The sequence below is a fragment of the Oryx dammah genome, unplaced genomic scaffold (genome assembly GCF_014754425.2).
Source record: "Oryx dammah isolate SB20612 unplaced genomic scaffold, SCBI_Odam_1.1 HiC_scaffold_24, whole genome shotgun sequence".
Lineage (NCBI taxonomy): Eukaryota > Metazoa > Chordata > Mammalia > Artiodactyla > Bovidae > Oryx > Oryx dammah.
Genome location: NW_024070208.1, coordinates 51,208,602 through 51,231,412, shown reverse-complemented (window position 1 = coordinate 51,231,412; position 22,811 = coordinate 51,208,602).

Here is a 22,811-nt window from a genome sequence, read left to right as displayed (position 1 = left end):
TAAAAAAATTGGAGGAAGAGAGGAGGACAAGGGACAAATCAAATTTGGAAAAGAGATAAAAGCTGGCATGACAAATAGAAGGGAAATGCAGCTGTTACATTTCACTATAAAATTTAGCCTTAAGTTTCCTGAGAGGCAGAGGGATGAGAGAAATATAAAAAGTTACTCAAGCCTTATAAAGTAACAATGAATACAAACTTATTCCTTATCTTAGTCTCAAAGAAATTGTTCCTCACTGGAAACAATAGGGAGAGATCTGGGAGATATAATAGGCACATATATAGTATTTCCACATATATTTTTAATAACTGACACAAAAGAGAACACAAATAAATATTTTATTTTTTATATATCTTACTTAAATTTTTATGTACACAGAAAATGCGCTGAATCTTTATTGAAGGAGAGCATCCAAGTCCCACATTAGAAAGAAAACAAGATAAGAATATAAGACTTTCCTTTGAGACTAGGCTTTAAAGTTGTACAAAATGTGCAAAAATTTTTATTTTGAAAAACTTTCATAGTAGAATGAGCACTATGAAATGTTTCTCTGAAAAAATAACCATTTTTGAATATCTTAGGAGACCTACTGCTGAAACACACAACAGATATTTTAACAATAATTTATAACTTTTTCATCATTTGAAACTCTATATGTTGTTTCATATAGATACTGTCTATATCAGTAAAGTTGTCTCCAGCTAGATCATTAACAAGGATTCTCCTTACAATTCTTCTTGAACACTTGCTGCTGCTGCTAAGTCACTTCAGTCGTGGCCAACTCTGCAACCCCATAGACGGCAGCCCACCAGGCTCCCTTGTCCCTGGGATTCTCCAGGCAAGAACCCTGGAGTGGGTTGCCACTTCCTTCTCCAATGCAGGAAAGGGAAAAGTAAAAGTGAAGTTGCTCAGTCATGTCCAGCTCTTCGCGACCCCACGGACTGCAGCCCACCAGGCTCCTCCGTCCGTGGGATTTTCCAGGCAAGAGTCCTGGAGTTGGGTGCCACTGCCTTCTCCTCGAACATCTGACACCACCAAAATGATAAGAAATTTCTTGATGTTAATGAACTTAATACTTTGACATAGATGTTACACACATTAGACTTCTTCCCTTCTTTTAATAATTCAGTTGTTTCAAATGATGAAAAAGTTATAAATTATTGTTAAAATATCTGTTGTGTGTTTCAGCAGGTCTCCTAAGATATTCAAAAATGGTTATTTTTTCAGAGAAACATTTCATAGGGCTCATTCTACTATGAAAGTTTTTCAAAATAAAAATTTTTGCACATTTTTTCCAGGAACTTCAGCAGAGGGCTGTGCTTTTGTGTTTTATAAACATTTACTCCCACATGTTTATCCTCGCTTTCTTAATTAGATCGCAGTATCTTTTACTGATCAGTTACAGTTTATGAAAGGAGCTCAGAGCCCAGGAGCCAGCCCAGTTACTATGGCTTGGACTGATGTACTAGCCAACATCCAAGGCCTCTGAGAGTCATTCCCTCATCTTCTATTAGAATCTAATTGATGCTCTTATTGGCCTTCCTAAGTACCTCTATCTAAGGCATTTAAGTCAAGAAAGAACATTGTGATCATGAAATTTGGGCTCCCTTTACCGTGTTCCCAGAATGGGAACAGTTTCTTAATTCTATTGTTTGTTGCTCTTACCACCTGTCGAGGGACTTCCAAATAAGTATATATCATGTCCTTTCTCTGTAGCCTAGTTGCTATGGTATTTTCTGAATAATTTTTTGTTTAGCTTTCTTCATAAATCATGAAATGTAGCATCATTGCAGAAGAAATAGTAAGAAAGTGAGTGTGATGCCTCTGATGATGAAAGGCTTGCTGGGCATCCTAGTGTGAAAGCAGGACATCAGGCAGCCAACTCACTGAAATCGGAGAGGAGAATAAATTTCTTTAAGTGATGAATGAAAGGCATCACTTGTGTGGGGAGGTATGGATTTTTAGAGGCCAGATTAGTGCTATGTGCTTTTTAATATCAAATTTCAAATACAGGGAGAAAAGAAGGCTAGATCTTGACTTGTAAATGATAAAAGAAGCATTAACTGCAAAATGGTTCTTTTATAACATTGTGATCATTATAAAACTAAATTTGAAGAACAATAATATTATATCAGACTTTTACTATTGATTTAAGTCACCTTATTTTAATTAGTTATTATCTGGGGCTTCCCTGGTGGCTCAGATGGTGAAGATTCCACCTGTTATGTGGAAAACCTGGGTTTGGTACCTGGATTGGGAAATCCCCTGGAGAAGAATGCTGATACCCACTCCAGTATTCTGGCCTGGAGAATTCCATGGACAGATGAGCCTGACAAACTGCAGTCCATGGGGTCTCAAAGAGTCAGACACGATTGAGTGACTTTCATTCATTCATTCATGATCTGTTTACAACTCCAGACCAGGGGTTAGCAACCTTTTTGTATGAAAGTTCAGCAATTAAATAGTTTTTGGCTTTGCAGACTACTCAGGCTTCATCCCAAGTACTCAACTTTGCCCCTGTTGGGAAAAAGCAGCCATGGACAACATGTAAACAAATGAGTGTGACTGTGTTCCAATAAAACTTTATTTATAAAAATAGATGGTTGATCAGATTTGACCTACAGGCTGCAGTTTGCTCACTCTGATTCTAAATGAACTGATGTACTCTCTTTAGTGATGTTCTCTGCAAAATCAAAAATGGGTATTTAAGTGGTATTAATACTGAAAAGAAAGAAATTACTACCTCATTCAACAAATATTTACAGAGTCTTTGCTGTGTGTCCAGCACAGGGTTAAGTATTAGGGAATCAGTGATGAACATGATACATTTGCCCCAACTTCCAGGAGTTTATAGATAGAGGAAATGAATAAGTAAAGCAAATTAAAATGTAAAATGTGATCAATTAGATGATATGGGTACATATAGGGTGTTACAGGAGAAGTCATAATAGCCATATATAAAGATCTTTCTATTCTCTTCCAAGGTCTTTAAAGCAGTAGTTTATGATTTCATAAAAATCCTTTCTAAATATATAATCTGAATATTTTAGTCTCATATTTCCTTTATCCTTACTTTCATTCTTCTCAATTTTTTCTTTTATTTAATGACTATTGTCAACACACTTTTGCTCAAGTTAGTCTGTAGAAGATGCTTCTTAAAATCAGTAGAGTGCAAAGAGATCCCTACACATCACCGAGGAGAGTCCCATACATTTCAACTGAAGATAATGAGGCTTGGAATGGCTAGATGACTTGGTCAATGCCCCATGGAAGAAGTAAAATTCAAATATGAATTTTTGGCTCTAAATCAGTTATAACTCCTGTACAGTATCTTAAACTCAAAAGCAACCTCATGGCCAGTAAATAAGAAAGTAAGAATGCAGTCCTTAAATTAAGAAAAGATGGTACTTTATATAAAGACTATAACAGAAATTACTTTATTTTTCCTCTTTAAGAACTTTAAAAAGCACTTTAATTAGATTCTTTAGAAGTTCATTTGCTTCCTTACCTAGTAGGTATTCTTGTACACTTACTGCTCTAATTATAATTGAATGCAAAATTATCCTTTTTTTTTTTTTTCAAATTCTTATTCTATATTTAGGTAAATGGTTTCTAAGTAGGAGCACTCAAGGCATTCCACAGATAATTATGAACTCAAATCTGCTATTATAAAAATGTCCTCCTGGTAAAGTGTGAAATACAGATTTCTTGAAATTTGGGGTTTTGGTCTGGAAAGTCACACTGCTTGAAACTGCGAAGCACTTAATATATGCAAATCAACACTCTGTTCTGTGAGTTTTACTATCTATATTGTTTGTCAATTGTCCCTTTCCAATATTCATTCTACTGTTTTAGTATAAAGATAATTCTCCTTGAAATACATGGCTTGTATCATTTTTTTAAATCATCAATCAATAAAAATGATTAGGCAGATTTCCCTGGTGTTTCAGGGTCTTCCCTGGTGACTCAGATGGTAAAGAATCTGCCTGCAATGCAGGACACTGGAGTTTGACCCCTGGGTTGGGAAGATCCGCTGGAGGAGAGTGTGGCAACCCACTCAGTACTCTTGCTTGAAGAATCTCCATGGACGGAAGAGCCAGGAAGGGTACAGTTCTTGGGGTCACAAAGAGTCAGACAAGAATGAGCTACTGAGCACAGCACCCTGGTGGTCCAGAGATTAAGACTTTGCCTTCAAATGAAGGTGGTGTTGGTTTGATCCCTGGTTGGGGAGTTAAGATCCCACATGCCTCTCGGCCAAAAAAAACAAAACATAAAACAGAAACAATATTGTAACAAATTCAATAAAGACTTAAAAACTGTCTATATTAAAAAAATATTTTAAAAAAAGATTAGGGATTTAGGTTTTATTATAAGATCCCCTGGAGAAGGGAGTGGTTACCCATTCCAGTATTCTTGCCTGGAGAATTCCATGGACAGAGGAGCCTGGCAGGCTATAGTCCACCAGGTCACAAAGAGTCAGACACACCTGAGTAACTAACACTTTTTGGACTACCCAGATAGCTCAGCAGTAAAGAATCTGCCTGCAGTATAGGAGATGCAGGTTCAGTCCATGATTGGGAAGATTCCCTGGAGGAGGGCATGGCAACCCACTCCAGTGTTTTTTCCTGGAGAATCCCATGGACAGAGGAGCCTGTGGGCTACAGTCCATGGGATCTCACCTGAAGCAACTGAGCACGCATGCACATAGTACTCAATAAATCCATTCAGTCAGTCAGTCAATATTTAGTGGATATCAATGGAGTGAGATATATTTTAGGCAGGAATGGATCCTGGCTTTAAGGCCTTAATATTTATACAATAGATAATAGTGAGACTTCTTTAAGAACAATATCAATATAGATATGAAAAGAATATTTGTTAGAAGACAGCAAAAATACAAATGTCTTGAACTTAAAAATGTCACAAAAGGTAGAAAAAAACTTTTTCATTAAACAAGAGCCTAAACATCTCTAAAGCATATTTTTCTGATATATTTTGGCTATAAATTCTTTGCCTCTTAAATGGCAGTAATTTTTTAATGTTATAGAAAAATATGTAATATTTCCTCTAACATATTTGATCTAAATTGTTTTAATTATTATTATCAAAATATGTGACATGAAAATTTAAACATAGGGTTATTTGTGGTGAGAAATATTATGGGTTTATGCTGTACAAAGGCATTCTAAAAATTATTTTACCATATTTTTAGCAATAAAATATTTTTTATCTATATTATTCAGTTTCATTCAGTTCAGTTCAGTTCAGTCGCTCAGTCGTGTCCAACTCTTTGCGACCCCATGAATTGCAGCACACCAGGCCTCCCTGTCCATCACCAATTCCTGGAGTACACCCAAACTCATGTGCACCGAGTCAGTGATGCCATCCATCCATCTCATCCTCTGTCATTTAGGTTCAGTTAATCTGTGTCTAGTACTAGGTGCTAAGATACAAGGGAGAACAGAACAGCTAATTCTCTGGAATTTACATTCTAGGGAAGAAAGGAGACTATCCAAAGAGACAAGTGATTAAAACTAAAGGTTGAAGTTTTATCTTTTTTCATGAACAATTCTCAAAGTCTGGTCGTAAACCACTTTGGGGTTGCCAAGAGACATTTTTAGGGGGTCTATAAGGTCACAGCTATTTCCTTAATGATACTCAGAGATTTGCCTTTTGTACTGTGTTGACATTTGCACTAATGATGCAAAATTGTAATGGACAAAACTTTTGGTACCTTAATATAAATCAAGGTGGTACCCAACTGTTCTGATAGCCACTGTACTCTTTACCATTACATGCACTTGCAATAAAAAGAAAAGAAAAAAGAAAGGGACTTATTGCAAATAGTTGTATCAAAAACAGTCTAAGAACAGTTGCTGCAGTTAAGCACCAAATTTAGGTCAGAGTTCATCTTCTTGGCAGAGGCGTCTGTAACAGTCATTGTCTATAATTGGAAGAATACCAGGCTGTGAGAAGAGAGATACATTTCCTAGTGTTCAAATCCAATGGGTAAACTTTTGTATAGGGTCAGTACATAATGTTTTCAGTGATTTAGCCAAATGTGAAGAAATAATTGCACGGCTTTCATTACAGTACCCTTGGTAAAAAGCAAGAGCATTTCATACTAAGATGATTCTATGATTACCTTTCTGTGGCAATCATTCTGCAATATTTACTAATACCAGTTCATCACTTTGTACACCCTAAACTTACACAATGTTATATGTTAACTGTATCTCAGCAAAGCTGGGAACAAAAAGGTACAAATCCTGGGTTGAACTATATCTAGTGCATGGCACGCTGAAGGTTCTGGGCCTCCTATATCTAGGAAACAAAGTAATTGGCTACACTGCAGGTTCCCACTAGCTATCTATTCTACACATGGTAGTGTATTTATGTCAAACCTGATCTTCCGATTCATCCCATGCTCCCCTTCCCCTCTGTGTCCAGATGTCCATTCTCTATGTCTGCCTCTCTGTTCCTGCCCTTGAACTAGGTTCACCCGTACCATTTTTCTAGATTCCACATATGTGTGTTAATATATGACAGTTCTTTTTATCTTTCTGACTTACCTTGCTCTGGATGACAGACCCTAGGTCCATCCACATCTTGATGAATCTGATGGGTGGGATAGGGTAGGGGAGGGCAGTGGGAGGGTGGTCCAAGAGAGAGGGAGTATATGTAGACTTCAGCTGATTCACATTGTTGTACAGAAGAAACTAACACAATATTGTAAAGCAATTATCCTCCAATTAAAAGTAATTGGCATCAGGCTCCAGTGAGCTCCTTGATGAGCTGAATGGCTTCATAGCCCTCTATTCTTTCCATCTGCCTTTTCCCTCCCATTCACTTGTTCACATCTCCATCATGTGAGCCACTTTCTCTTGGGGCATGGCGGTGGCATTACTGCAGTTCTGTTGCTTCAACAACCAGTGAAAGCTATAGATTTTTAGTAATAAAACAACAAAACCCAAAGGTGAAGCCATCTGTCAACTATGCACTTTAATTAATAACATTAATAGAGCAACACTGGCTTATCATTTGTAACAAATATATCACATTAATGTCAGATGCTAATACTAGGAGAAACTGGGGGAGGAAATCTTACAAAAACTCTGTATTTCTGCTCAATAAAACTAAGGCTGCTCAAAAAACAAAGGCTATTGATTTTTTTTTAAATAACACTAAAAACAGTTATGCTCTGTCTCAAACTTCTGTCAAATGTTTCCAGGTCTTGGAAAAATATTCCGAGTTCCAGAGCCCAGTTCTATCTTTTGCTATTCCCACTGCAGAGTTTCAGATTAATCAAACAAACAAATAATAAAAGAACGACTTGGGGGCTCTTCTTACAATTTTAGTTTTTAATATTTATATCTCCTCAAAGAAGTATCTGTCTGGAGTATCATATTTTTAATGGTTGAGACATTCTATTATGGAAAGGAAAGGGAAATACAAAAAGGTTTCTAGAGGTAATTGTCAAAAGCAGTTTGTTTGTAATTTAATGAAAAGCGTATTACAAGAAATTATTTTCAATAACTGAGCTGAAGGCAGGCAAGTGATGGAGGTTTTCATTATTTCTTGTTTCTCCACACTCATAACTATACAAAATAGATGCAATGTAACTTCTGGATCTTACTGCACCCACTTTAGTTCTCTTGTCTCCTCTCCCTCTCTCACCACCTTTGTTTGTTCAGAACGTTCTCCCCCATGACCCAGCATTTAAAGAAGGATTTCTGTAAAGACTTCTAGCTGTGAATTTCAAAGTCCATTATTGTGCTGGCTTAGATCTAAGTAATTTGATGCTTTGACTCACAGTGTGGGCATGATGCCTAGTGGTAAAACAGAATTTAAATTGCTTTAAATTGTTTTGAATTCTTTGGCTTTTATATTTTTTTGTTGCTCCTAAAGAGACCGAAACATCAAAACAACTGCTGCTCATAACAACAACAACAAAAATGACAATATTTGTCACATGAACATGCAACTTGACTCAATTGAAAAGTTTGCCCATTGCTCACCAGTTCATTTATCTTTAATTTGTGCTAAAAAAGCTTTCAGCATAGATGGTCCTGGAGGGCTTGGAAGACCACTTGCTCACTTTCTATTTGTTTTACACCAGTGTTGGTGTCAGTAAAAGCAAAATATGCTTTACTTACACCTTTTAATGAGAAGATATTGGGTTGGCCAAAAAGTTCCTTCAAGTCTTTTCATAACATCTTATGGAAAAACTCAGAAGAGCCCCTTGGCCAACCCAATATTTATTTTCAAAGGCTAGAATCTTGGAAATACATGTAGCTTGCCACCAGATAATCCCATGGACATAGGAGCCTAGCTGCGTATAGTTCATGCGGTTGCAAAGAGCCAGACATGACTGAAGCAACTTAGCATGCAAGTACACAGATATCAAAAGAAAGGAAAGTAACTTAGAAAACTGCCCAAATCTAGGTGATATTTTGAACACACACACACACACACACACACACACACATCTTGTCTAAAAAAGAAGCAAGGAGATTTTGTAGCTCACCCCTCAATTCCATATTTATACACATTGTCTGTATCTTTATGGAATCAAAGCCTACAGGACTCTGATTTGGATGAAAGACTCTGTGGCATTTGGTGGGATGGTCACATGTTCAGAGGTTAGGTTTTTCTTTTCTTTTTCTGGTTTGTCTCCTAAGTACACATGTCATTAAATCTTTATACAGTGTTAAAATGTTAATGTGTGAATTCTCTCAAAATTCTCTAAAGGTGATGTAGTGAAACCTTTGTAAGTCACTTAAGGATCCATCAGCCTTACACACTTGTGACATTCATAGGCAGTGCCTCCATAGGGGATGGCACTCCAGACATAAGACAACAGTAAGACAACAACTTCACAGAAAAAAATTTCCACAAAGGACCTGGAAAGCCAAAATCCCACTTTTATTCTCTCATAGTCCATTGTTTACTATACCTGAAAAATCATTAATAAAACCTGCATAAGCAGAGTCCATGGGTGATGCATGATTCGGGGGCCACTGGTGAGCAACAAGAGATTTGCCATCTGTATTCATGTTTGGAAGAATGAATTCCAGTCAATGTTCAAAGCCAGACTGCAGTGTCCTCCGAGTCGCTGGAGAAATTTCTGAACCTCTAGCTGACATCATGTCTTCGTTTTTATTATAAACTAATCTTAAATTCTCTTTTTTCTTCCTTTAATATTGAAAGAAAATGTACTCTGTGGAATAATAAAAAAAAAAACAACTTAGCCTCCAGGTTATGCTCTCTCCTCTCTCTCCTTCCTCATGTTTTCATTCGTCTTCCCTTTTTTTGGCTGTGAGGCTTGTAGGGCCCTAGTTCCCTGACCAGGGATCAAAGCCAAGCCCCCTGCAGTGGAAGCAGGGAGCCCTAACCATTGAACTTCCAGGGAAGTCCCCCATTTCCTCTTTATTTAAGTATCTAGAATTCCTTTTCTCTGCAATTACTTGTTTCTTTAATGATTTCTGTATACCTCTGTCCCAAGAGTCTTATCTTCTTGTTTCTTAGGATTCTCGATCTTTCCATTTTTAATAGTATCTCTTAATTTAGCCTCCAAAGATTTCTTGCTTGTTAAGTCACTTCAGCAGTGTCTGGCTCTTTGCGACCCCTGGACCGTAGCCTGCCAGACTCCTCTATCTGTGGGATTTCCCAGGCAAGAATACTGGAGTGGGCTGCCATTTCCTCTTCCGTGATCTTCCCCACCCAGGGATCAAAAGCATGTCTCTTACATCCTCTGCATTGGCAGGCAGGTTCTTTAACACTAGTGCCACCTGGGAAGTCCAAAGACTTCTCTTTGTCTTATTTCCATTGTCCTTTCCTCTTTACATTCTTTGAATTACTTTATTTGTCTTTTTCACTCTGTTTGATCCTATCTCTCTGTTTCATACTTCCAAGGAAAAATCAGTCTGTGGCAATTGACAATGACTCTGGAGAAGATTTTGGAAAGAATTCAGGACGTTTTAAAATAATTCTTCTTCTTTGACAGATACACAAAATGCGATACTCAATCCAGTGTTTTAGTGCAGGGAATTGGAATTTGTTCATTCCTAAGTAAATTAACATATCAACTGGAGGAGGCCTCAGGAAATTTATGGTGAAATAAATATTAACTGTATGAATTATGGGAAAGCCATGAAGCAAAATCTATTCAGTGAGGATGAAGATAAGCTTAAGTATGGAGAAAACCATACCAGAATTCTCAAAACTCATCTGACTCAGGAAATGGAATAGATTTTAAATAAGCACCATAAAAGAGCCCTATTCCCTTCCTCCTCTGTTTCCCTAGTACAGCAACAATAAGCTGTGTGTGTATGTGTGTGTGTGTGTGTTTTCAGGGATGGGGAGCAAGCTCAGGAGGTTTTTGGCATGTGATTCTTCGAGTATGGTACTCTATAACCAAAAAGTATTCAAAACTTTTTTCTTGAAATTAAACTTTTATCATTTTAGTGTGCATATGCACAGAATAGCTGATTAATTCTGAAACCTAGTCTCAGTATCTGCTGAGCATTTATTTAACTGAGAAGTCGATGTCTGGTGCAGGATTGGAGGCTGCTTCATGCAAGAGCACTGGTGGAAATGCTCCACTGTTCCTATAATCGTTACCTTACCTCTAACTTAGCTCTTTCAGAAATTCAAAAACCCTTTTCCTCAGAAGACAGCTTAGCAATCACACCTCTGACAGTCACATCACTGGCACACTTCCCCAAAGGTAAATTTTCTAACTCTTTCTTCAAGTCACACTCAGGACTCTTTCTGACTTTTAACAAATAACAATTTCTTGCTATAGGTAGAATAACAGCCCTCCAAAGACATCCACACCCTAATTCCTGGAACCTGTAGTGTATCACGTTGTATGGCATCTGAGTGGGCCCAATGTAACCATGAGGATCTTTAAAAGTGAGAAGCAGAGGCAGAAGAAAAAGTAAGAATAATGTGATGTGATGTGATATGAGATGGATGGCTGGATGGCATCACCGACTCGATGGACACGAGTTTGAGTGAACTCCGGGAGTTGGTGGTGGACAGGAAGGCCTGGTGTGCTGTGATTCACACAACTGAGTAACTGGACTGACTAACTGATGTGAGATAAAATGATCTTTACTGGCCATTGCTGATGACTTTGTGTTGAATTGTGTTCCCCACCAAAATATGTAGAACTCTTAACTCCCAATGCCTCAGAATATAATCTTATGCAGAAACAGAGATTTTTGAAAATGTAAACAAGTTTGCTGCTGCTGCTGCTGCTGCTGCTGCTAAGTCACTTCAGTCATGTCCGACCCCATAGATGGCAGCCCACCAGGATCTCCCACCCCTGGGATTCTCCAGGCAAGGGTACTGGAGTGGGGTGCCATTGCCTTCTCCAGTAAACAAGTTTAAATGAAGTCTAATCCAATGTCCCTGATGTCTTTATAAAAAAGTGAAAATTGGAACACAGAAAGACATGTATAGAGGGAAGACTATGTGAAGAAACATAGAGATATCACTATGTGAAGGTAGAAGGTTGGAATGATGCATATGCAAGCCAAGAAATGCCAAAAATTGCCAACAAGTCATCAGAAGTCAAGGAGTGGCATGGAACTGATTCTGTCTCACAACCCTCCAGAGGGAATCAACTCTGCCAACATCTTGACTTTGGACTTCTAGCCTCCAGAACTGTGAGACAATAAATTTCTGTGAATTTAAGCCACTCATGTGATACTTCGCTAGAGCAGACCTAGGAAACTAATACACTGGCTTTCAAGAGGGAAGGGAGCTGGAGCCAGTAGACAATGAATATGAGCCAGTCTCTAGAAGCTGGAAAAGGCAAGAAAATGGATTCTCCTCTAGGATGTGCAGAAAAGAAGGCAGTCTTGCTAATGCCTTGATCCAGGGTGATTTGAAGGTGGGGACGGAGTTGGCATCCTTGGAAATAACTTATTTAATTACGGATAGAGAGGGATTAGAAAATTAGCAGAGAAAAAGAGGCTGAATAACTTGATTTACATGCAATACCAATCACTACCTACGTAGGCCATAGGCGTCTTCCCATTCTCCCAAAGGAGAGGAGGCACTGAGGCCCGCCCCCAGTCTGATCTTAGAAGCCCAGGCAAAATTAGCAGGCTTGGTGGGTACCCATGCACCAGATGGGAATTCGGCCAGAAAATAGTAGGAGAGAAAAAGAGGCTGAATAACTTGGTTTACATGGAATATCAATAAAATTCCAAGACAAGGAATTTGCACCATCTACGTTGGGCCACCGGCGCCACTTGAATATCAGAAGGTGCCCTTCTTTGGGCTCCTTCTTGCGTGGGCTTGAAAGCTGGGACAAGTAAGTAGACATGGCGAGCACCCATGCTCCAGATGGGAATTCAGCCAGAAAAACGGGGAGCAAGAAAGAACGACATGGAGGAATCAGTCTTTCCGGAAACTGATCCAATTTTTTTATTTTTAGGTTTGCTTATATACCTTTTGTTACACATAGGGATGAATACAGAGTCACGCAAGGGTCAGCAGTCCTGACCTTTATCAAAATCAGGTGCTTTACATAAAAAAAGGTCTTAGGGGTTTTACATCTTCTTATGGCCATGAGGCCTGCTGACATTTCCGACCCTTTCTTTCTGATAACCAAAAAACTTATTTTTTCCAAGGGTGTTTTTTCTTAAACCAGGCACCACCCTCCAAATAAAGTTGCATTCCTATAGGGTGAGGGTGCAGTGAGTTACAATCAACAAAGGAATTTATTTAACCCAAGGTTAACATGATTAATCTTAAAGGTTAATACTTATTTCTCCTATATGTTAGTTATATTCATTATAAGGGCAGGGAATATGGAGATTTAGCAGAAAACATCAGCCCAACAAATGAAAATCCTTTCACCAATGTTCCCCTTAAGATCTATTTAGTCTTAAGATAGTGATAAAGTTACATCTTTACATAGCAAGGACACAGTGATTTATAACAAATTACAGTGATCTATTACAAAAGAGAAAATTCATTAACTCATAAAGTCTAGTATTGCTAACCTTAAAAACTACTATATTTCCTTTTCTATATTCCAAATACATTGATTAATATATTCCCAGGTGCCTAAGGATATGGAGGCCTGGCGGCAATCATTGACTCAACAATGAGAAAAGCCCTATGCTAATTAAGACTTTCAAAATACTCCAAGCTCTCTGTGCTGTTTATGGTTGAGAGGTAGTAAACAATCATGTGGCAGGAGTATGGATAATCCTGTCACACAAGCTAGTTTGCTAGGAGAGAGGTTTGACCTGAGACACCCTTGTCACACCCAGGGTAGGGAATTAGCAGTAATTATTGGCACAACAAATGGAAAACCCTTCACCAATATAATACCTAACCAACCCACTATACTAATAATTTCTAACTCCCTAAAAGAATTTGCCTTTAGTAAGTCTAAAACATCTCGTGCTTCTCAGGTTGGGAGGCTGTAAAAAATCACGTGTGGCTGGACGAACCTATACAGGCGGGCTAGATAACCTGCAGAGGAGTTCATAAGTTGAAACACTCTTGTCACGCCCAGGAATTTTTATTTACTGGAGCTGCACTTAACTCCTTCTCCAAAAGAAATGGTGATGGGGGAGAGCCCCCCATAAAGTCAGAGGTGTAGGTGAGAGCATAAAACAGACTCTGGTTTTGGGGGTAGATGCTCGGGAACAGGGGGTTTCCTGAGGCTTGATCATGCCTTTGTGTATGCCAAGCCTCCTTCCTCATGACCTTTGCCATGGGTGGAGTTCCTCACACTGGCTCCTGGCATTATTAACTGAATATTTGTGTTACTCCTAGATATGTATGTTGAAGTTCCAAATTACCATGTGACTATGTTCAGCAACAGGGTCTATGGGGAGAAAACAAATTTTAAAGAGGTCATAAGAGTGGGGCTGGAGAGCTTGGACCTTTATGAGAAGAAGAGATAGCAGAGTGCTCTGCGTTGCCATGTGAGCACACACAGAGAAGGTGGTCACTTGCAAGTCAAGTCAACCATGAATCAAATTGATCAGAACCTTGATCTTGGGCTTCCCAGCCTCCAGAGCTGTGAAAAAATACATTTCTATTGTTTGAGCCTTAGAATCTGTGATATGCTGTTCAGACAGTCCAATCTGATTGGGATACCTAGTGAGACCCATACTGGATTTCTGACCTTCAGAAAGGTAAGATCTAAAATTGGTATTGCTATGAGCACTAAATTATGGTAATTTGTTATGGCAGCAATGAGACATGTATCCTTACCATGTTGAGAAATTTCTAGTGATGTCTTGGCTACCATATAGATTGGCATCAGGACAAGTGATGTGTTAGTTCATCTTTAATTAGCTTATAACACAGTCTGCTTGTTTAACTTATATGCAGAGTAACTCATGCAAAATGCTGGGCTGGATGAATCACAAGCTGGAATCAAGATTATCAGGTGAAATATCAACAATCTTAAATATGCAGATGATATTACTCTAATGGCAGAAAGTGAAGAGTAACTAAAGAGTCTCTTGATGAGGGTGAAAGAGAAGAATGAAAAAGTTGGCTTAAAACTTAACTTCAAACTTCAAAAAACTAAGATTGTGGCATTTGGTCCCATAACATCATGGCAAACAGATGGGAAAACAATAGAAATGGTGACAGACTTTATTTTCTTGGGCTCCAAAATCACTGCTGATGGTGATTGCAGCCATGAAATTAAAAATCACTTGCTCCTTGGAAGGAAAGTGAAGTGAAAGTGAAGTCTCTCAGTCATGGCCGACTCTTCGCAACCCCATGGACTATATCCTACCAGGCTTCTCTGTCCATGGAATTTTCCAGGCAAGAGTACTGGAGTGGGTTGCCATTTCCTTCTCCAGGGGATCTTCCCGATGCAGGGATTGAACCCAGGTCGTCCGCACTGCAGGCAGATGCTTTACCCTCTGAGCCACCAAGGAAAGCCACGACCAACCTAGACAGCAGAGTTAAAAGCAGAGACATCACTTTGCCAATCAAGGTCCATATAGTTAAAGCTAAGGTTTTTCCAGTAGTTAGCTGTGGATGTGAGAGTTGGACCATAAAGAAGACTGAGCACAGAAGAATTGATGGTTTTGAACTGTAGTACTGGAGAAGACTCTTGAGAATCCCTTGAACAGCAAAGACATGAAATCAGTTAACCCTAAAGGAAATCAACACTGAATACTCATTGGAAGGACTGATGCTGAAGCTGAAACTCTGATATTTTGGCCTCCTAATAACAAGAGCTGACTCACTGGAAAAGACCTTGATGCTGGGAAAGATTGAGAGCAAGAAGAGAAGGAAGTGCCAGAGTATGAAATAGTTGGATGGCATCACTGATTCACGGACATGAGTTTGAGCACACTCAGGGAGACCATGAAGGAAGGCCTGGCGTGTTGCAGCCCAGGGGGTCACATGGAGCTGGACCTGACTTAGTGACTAAACAATAACACCACAGTCTAGTTAGAGTATCAATATTGATCTTAGATCAGAAATTCAGCAAGAGGAGTGTTGATCAAGAATTACAAACACAATGGCATGCAGTTTAAGGCATAGCATTATGTAACCACTATTGCCTTCATGTTACAAGTCTTGGTTTTACTAATTTTGTTTTAAAATATATACTTTCAAAAAGACAGCTGTGAAATAGTCTCTTTACTAGAAGAACCTGCTGATTTAATAACTGAAAAATCTATGAATTCAATGTTTCAGGAAAAAAAAGATGATTTGGTGAATCATTCTTATTTGTGCAACATTTCACACATATAATTTTATCAGAAGGCTATAAAAATTTTCCTGCTGTCTAAGAAGTATGCATAAAGCATAGAATTAGCATTTTGAAGACCAAGGTAGGCAGTGGGGTTTCCCTGGTGGCTCAGTGGCTTAGAATATGCCTGCCAATGCAAGAGACATGGGTTCTATCCTGGATCAGGAAGGTTACCTGGAGAAGGAAGTGGCAACCCACTCCAGTGTTCTTGCTTGGGAAATCCCATGGATAGAGGAGCCTGGCAGGCAACAGTCCATGGGTTTCAGAAGTCAGACACAACTGAAGTGACTGAGCATGCATGCATGCATGCAAAATGATGTGAACCAAAGTACATTTTAACACCAGCTAATAGTTTTAGAGTATCCAGTAAACCCAAAACTATGCACTCCTTGGATTCAAAATTTATAGACTCAGAAAGTGGTGTGGGCTTCCCCAGGTTTCTTCTAGTTCTACCGTGTAATAACTGAGTAGTTTTGAGCGAATTTATAACTCCTCTCTAAATGTTAACATCTTTAAATTTATAAGTGAAATAACTTTTCATTTTTATATTTTAATCTCAGGAAATTTATATCTATGTAAAATATTTATTTATGTTGTTTGATTTACCTATGTATAATCAGCACCATGCTATCACAGAATTAGCTCTTTATAAAGTATTATTTAGCTTCTATTCAACTTTTAGGACACCTCTCAAGTTGTCTGCCCTAATATACCTAATCAGATGTCACTATTATTTCCAATTCCCTTTGACAACTATTGATTTGTATCTTATTAAACCAGTAATCTCATAATTTCTTACATTATAGTGAGTTTATATATCTGCATCTCTCATTAGATTCAAAACTACTTGGGGTGAGGGACAGATGGCAGGAAGTTATCTTTTATCTAACTTTATGTTTCTACAATACTTGCACAGCTATCTCAAATCCAGAATATACAAAACATTTAATAAAATCTGCTCAATGAATAGCCACTAGCATCATTTAACACGTTTCTCTTCTTCTGTGTGCTCGACTCATAAATGACAGAATAGACGTGTTCTTTTATAGGACAGAAGTGAACTAAACATGGTGGCAAATTAAACGTGTAGAGAAAAAAATTTACAAAGGAGTTAGAATAATACATTTGCTATTGAAAATGCATTAAATCCTAATTATCATATATTTCCATGGTGAAATGAAGAAAAGCACTGAGTAGAAGTTGTAAAGCCAGGACCTAATACTGCTCCCCAACTGTTTGTCTCTATTACTTGGGAAAAGTTGATAAAACTTATAAGGCCTTCTTTTTTTATCTACAAAATGATATTGAATGCTTTTTAAAATCCTTAAGAATTCTTCAGTTGCTACCATTTTTGACTTTGACTATTTATACAGGTAAAACTTAAGTATCCTGATCTAAAGGATTCAGAAGAAACAGTATATCCAGGAAGCTCTGTGATAAAATGGTAGCATTTTCCAGGTCCCACTGTAAACTTCTGGATCAACATTGTCTTGAGATTCCCACGTGGAACAGTGGTAAAGAATATGCTTGCTAATGCAAGTGACTCAGGAGTTGTGGGCTCCTGAGAGTAGGAAATGACATCCCACTCCAGTATTTTTGCCTGTGAAATCCTTTGGACTGAGGAGACTGATGACTACAGCCCATGGAATCCCGAAGAATGAGCATACACACACACACACACACACACACACACACACACACTTTGTCATCCAGAAGGCTAGTTGCAAGTGATGACATCTGAATGTGAAAGGGCTATCCATGTCTACCAATTAAGAAGCTCAATGACCTTCCCTCTGCCCAGCCTTACTTGTATAACTGTGGAACAGTCCTGCACACAATCGTGGACAAAAGAGCATATGTTCTAGGGCCCACCAAACTTGGTCGTCTCTATATATAGCAGAAATTTCCTATCATGACAAGGTGCCAAAATTTGTCTCTCCCTACTCCTCTGCACTAAATATCACTATAAAATCTGGAAATAAGCCAATGGTAAATCAAAGGATAACTTTGGAAGTTGAAAGAGGATGATGAACTGCCTAGAGACCCCTGAGCTAGAGGAATAGCATAGCAGGAGGTCATCTTATAACCTCACAGCTGACAGAAGAAAGTGACCTAGACCCAGTGTTTGTTGATTTCCAACCCAACAACAAAGAGCATCCCAGAATAGCTCATGCCTACAGCATTGGAGGATCTCTGACAACATGAAGCAAAACCAGTAGAACCAGCAAAGAATCAGTTGGAAGTCTTGCTGATAATAAGCATCTATGGGAAGCACGACAAAGCTAGTGGAGGTGATGGAATTCCAGTTGAGCTATTTCAAATCCTGAAAGGTGATTCTGTTAAAGTGCTGCACTCAATATGCTAGAAAATTTGGAAAACTCATCAGTGGCCACAGGACTGGAAAAGGGCAGTTTTCATTCCAATCCCAAAGAGAGGTGAAAAGGAAAGATATAAGCATCTGAATACAGAGTTCCAGAGAATAGCAAGAAGAGATAAGAAAGCCTTCTTCAAATCAATATAGTGAAAATGAGTATATGACCCAAAGCAATCTACAGATTCAATGCAATCCCTATCAAGCTACCAGTGGTATTTTTCACAGAGCTAGAACAAATAATTTCACAATTTGTATGGAAATACAAAAAAAACTCAAATAGCCAAAGCAATCTTGAGAAAGAAGAATGGAACTGGAGGAATCAACTTGCCTGACTTCAGGCTCTACTACAAAGCCACAGTCATCAAGACAGTATGGTACTGGCACAAAGACAGAAATATAGATCAATGGAACAAAATAGAAAGCTCAGAGATAAATCCACACACCTATGGACACCTTATCTTCGACAAAGGAAGCAAGAATATACAATGGACTAAAGACAATCTCTTTAACAAGTGGTGCTGGGAAAACCGGTCAACCACTTGTAAAAGAATGAAACTAGATCACTTTCTAACACCGCACACAAAGAAAAACTCAAAATGGATTAAAGATGTAAACATAAGACCAGAAACTATAAAACTCCTAGAGGAGAACATAGGCAAAACATAAATCACAGCAGGATCCTCTATGATCCACCTCCCAGAATTCTGGAAATAAAAGCAAAAATAAACAAATGGGATCTAATTAAAATTAAAAGCTTCTGCACAACAAAGGAAACTATAAGCAAGGTGAAAAGACAGCCTTCTGAATGGGAGAAAATAATAGCAAATGAAGCAACTGACAAACAACTAATCTCAAAAATATACAAGCAACTTATGCAGCTCAATTCCAGAAAACTAAATGACCCAATCAAAAAATGGACCAAAGAACTAAATAGACATTTCTCCAAAGAAGACATACAGATGGCTAACAAACACATGAAAAGATGCTCAACATCACTCATTATCAGAGAAATGCAAATCAAAACCACAATGAGGTACTGTTTCATACCAGTCAGAATGGCAGCGATCCAAAAGTCTGCAAGCAATAAATGCTGGAGAGGGTGTGGAGAAAAGAGAACCCTTTTACACTGTTGGTGGGAATGCAAACTAGTACAGCCACTATGGAGAACAGTGTGGAGAGTCCTTAAAAAATTGCAAATAGAACTGCCTTATGATCCAGCAATCCCACTGCTGGGCATACACACTGAGGAAACCAGAATTGAAAGGGACACATGTACCCCAGTGTTCATCGCAGCACTGTTTATAATAGCCAGGACATGGAAACAACCTAGATGTCCATCAGCAGATGAATGGATAAGAAAGCTGTGGTACATATACACAATGGAGTATTACTCAGCCATTAAAAAGAATACAATTGAATCAGTTCTAATGAGGTGGATGAAACTGGAGCCTATTATACAGAGTGAAGTAAGTCAGAAAGAAAAACACCAATACAGTATACTAAAACATATATATGGAATTTATAAAGATGGGAATGATAACTCTCTATGTGAGATAGTAAAAGAGACACAGATGTATAGAACGGACTTTTGGACTCTGTGGGAGAGGGAGAGGGTGGGATGATTTGGGAGAATGGCATTGAAACATGTATACTATCAGGTAAGAAACGAATCTCCAGCCTGTGTTCGATACAGGATACAGGATGCTTGGGGCTGGTGCACGGGGATGATCCAGAGAGATGATATGGGAAGGGAGGTGGGAGGTGGGTTCAGGATTGGGAACTCATGTACACCCAAGCTGATTCATGTCAATGTATGGCAAAACCAATACACTATTGTAAAGCAAAATAAAGTAAAAATAAAAATTAAAAAGAAGAAAAAAGAAAGCCTTCTTCAGTGATCAATGCAAAGAAACAGAGGAAAATAACAGAATGGGAAAGACTAGAGATCTCTTCAAGAAAATTAGAGATACCAAGGGAACATTTCATGCAAAGATGGGCTTGATAAAGGACAGAAATGGTATGGACTGAACAGAAGCAGAAGATATTAAGAAGAGGTGGCAAGAATACATAGAAGAACTGTACAAAAAGGTCTTGATGACCCAGATAATCACGATGGTGTGATCACTAATCTAGAGCCAGACATCCTGGAATGTGAAGTTAAGTGGGCCTTAGAAAGCATCACTACGAACAAAGCTAGTGGAGGTGATGGAATTCCAGTGGAGCTGTTTCAAATTCTGAAAGATGATGCTGTGAAAGTGCTGCACTCAATATGCCAGCAAATTTGGAAAACTCAGCAGTGGCTACAGGACTGGAAAAGATCAGTTTTCATTCCAATCCCAAAAAAGGCAATGTCAAAGAATGCCCAAACTACCGCACAATTGCACTCATCTCACATGCTAGTAAAGTAATGCTCAAAATTCTCCAAGCCAGGCTTCAGCAATATGTGAACCGTGAACTTCCTGATGTTCAAGCTGGTTTTAGAAAAGGCAGAGGAACCAGAGATCAAACTGCCAACATCCGCTGGATCATGGGAAAAGCAAGAGAGTTCCAGAAAAATATCTACTTCTGCTTTCTTGACTATGCCAAAGCCTTTGACTGTGTGGATCACAAGAAACTGTGGAAAATTCTGAAAGAGATGGGAATACCAGACCACCTGACCTGCCTCTTGAGAAATCTGTATGCAGGTCAGAAAGCAACAGTTAGAACTGGACATGGAACAACAGACTGGCTTCAAATAGGAAAAGAAGTACATCAAGGCTGTATATTGTCACCCTGCTTATTTAACTTCTATGCAGAGTACATCAGGAGAAATTCTGGGCTGGAAGAAATACAACTTGAAATCAAGATTGCCAGGAAAAATATCAATAACCTCAGATATGCAGATGACACCACCCTTAAGGCAGAAAGTGAAGAGGAACTAAAAAGCCTCTTGATGAAAGTGAAAGAGGAGAGTGAAAAAGTTGGCTTAAAGTTCAACATTCAGAAAACGAAGATCATGGCATCTGGTCCCATCACTTCATGGGAAATAGATGGGGAAACAGTGGAAAAAGTGTCAGACTATTTTTTTGAGCTCCAAAATCACGGCAGATGGTGATTGCAGCCATGAAATTAAAAGACGCTTCCTCCTTGGAAGAAAAGTTATGACCAACCTAGATAGTATATTCAAAAGCAGAGACATTACTTTGCCGACTAAGGTCCATCTAGTCCAGGCTATGGTTTTTCCAGTGGTCATGTATGGATGTGAGAGTTGGACTTTGAAGAAAGCTGAGCGCCAAAGAATTGATGCTTTTGAACTGTGGTGTTGGAGAAGACTCTTGAGAGTCCCTTGGACTGCAAGGAGATCCAACCAGTCCATTCTGAAGGAGATCAACCCTGGGATTTCTTTGGAAGGAATGATGCTAAAGCTGAAGCTCCAGTACTTTGGCCACCTCATGCGAAGAGTTGACTCATTGGAAAAGACTCTGATGCTGGGAGGGATTGGGGGCAGGAGGAGAAGGGGACAACCGAGGATGAGATGCCTGGATGGCATCACTGACTTGATGGACGTGAGTCTGAGTGAACTCTGGGAGTTGGTGATGGACAGGGAGTCCTGGCGTGCTGCGATTCATGGGGTCGCAAAGAGTCGGACACGACTGAGTGACTGAACTGAACTGATGGGAAGCACTCTCCTTTGTAACTGGTCCTATGACTCCCCACCCCCACCCAGAAACACCATGCATTCAGGGGATAAGATGGATTCCCATGAAAGGACCCAGGACAGGGAGTGCTCATCTCCCCTACCAGGCCAGAGAGTCTCCTCTCCCAGCCGAAGAGACCATGCAGCTGGGGAGCACCAACATAGGGGATCGTGACCCTCTTGAGTGGGAAAGAACACAGCGCCACAAGTTCCCAGCCCGGGGAGCATTCTGTGCCATGAACCTAAGAATCTCTTCAGTTGTCTAGAGAGACAAGGCAACCTGGCTTTGAGAATTTCCTTCAGATCCCTCAGCTAGCATCAGCAGGGACCAGAAGGAGCTTGATGGAAAATCTTGGCAAAAGCAGAGGACTACAGAGGGCTTCTCTGGTGGCTCAGCAATAAAGAATCCGTCTGCAATGCAGGAGACAGGGTTTGATCCTTAGGTCAGGAAGATCGCCTGGATAAGGAAATGGCAACCCACTCCAGTTTTCTTGCCTGGAAAATCCCGCTAAGGGTTGGACTCTACTTAGTGACTAGGAACAACAGAGTGGAGAGCTAGTCATAAACAGGTATCTCCTGAACAGAGAATAAAGGCTCTAGTCAAGGTTGTCCACTGGAAAAAAAAAAAAAAAAAAGTACAACCTGAAAGTTAAGAATTAGGTTGTATTCTGTGGACTTTCTGAGGATTTCAAGTCTCGAAGAGAGCCTCTTCAATTGCTCTGAGGGACTGCTAGGAGACAGGATATAAAGAGGCTTTTGCAACAATGACCAGGTAGTTGGAGGATCAAAAGATTATTGTTAACTAAAAGATATCTCGAGTTAACAAATTTAGCTCTTTTCTAAGTTTAGGAAGAGGCAAGAGTCTGGGCTCATTGAAATCATTCCTTTGATATGCACCTCAGCTCTCTGGAGACTAGTCCTTTGCTTTCCCATCCTGCACCCCCTCAAGGTACAACTTTGTGAGTTCTGACAGTGGCTGAGGGCTTGGCAGTAGGCAGCCTGTT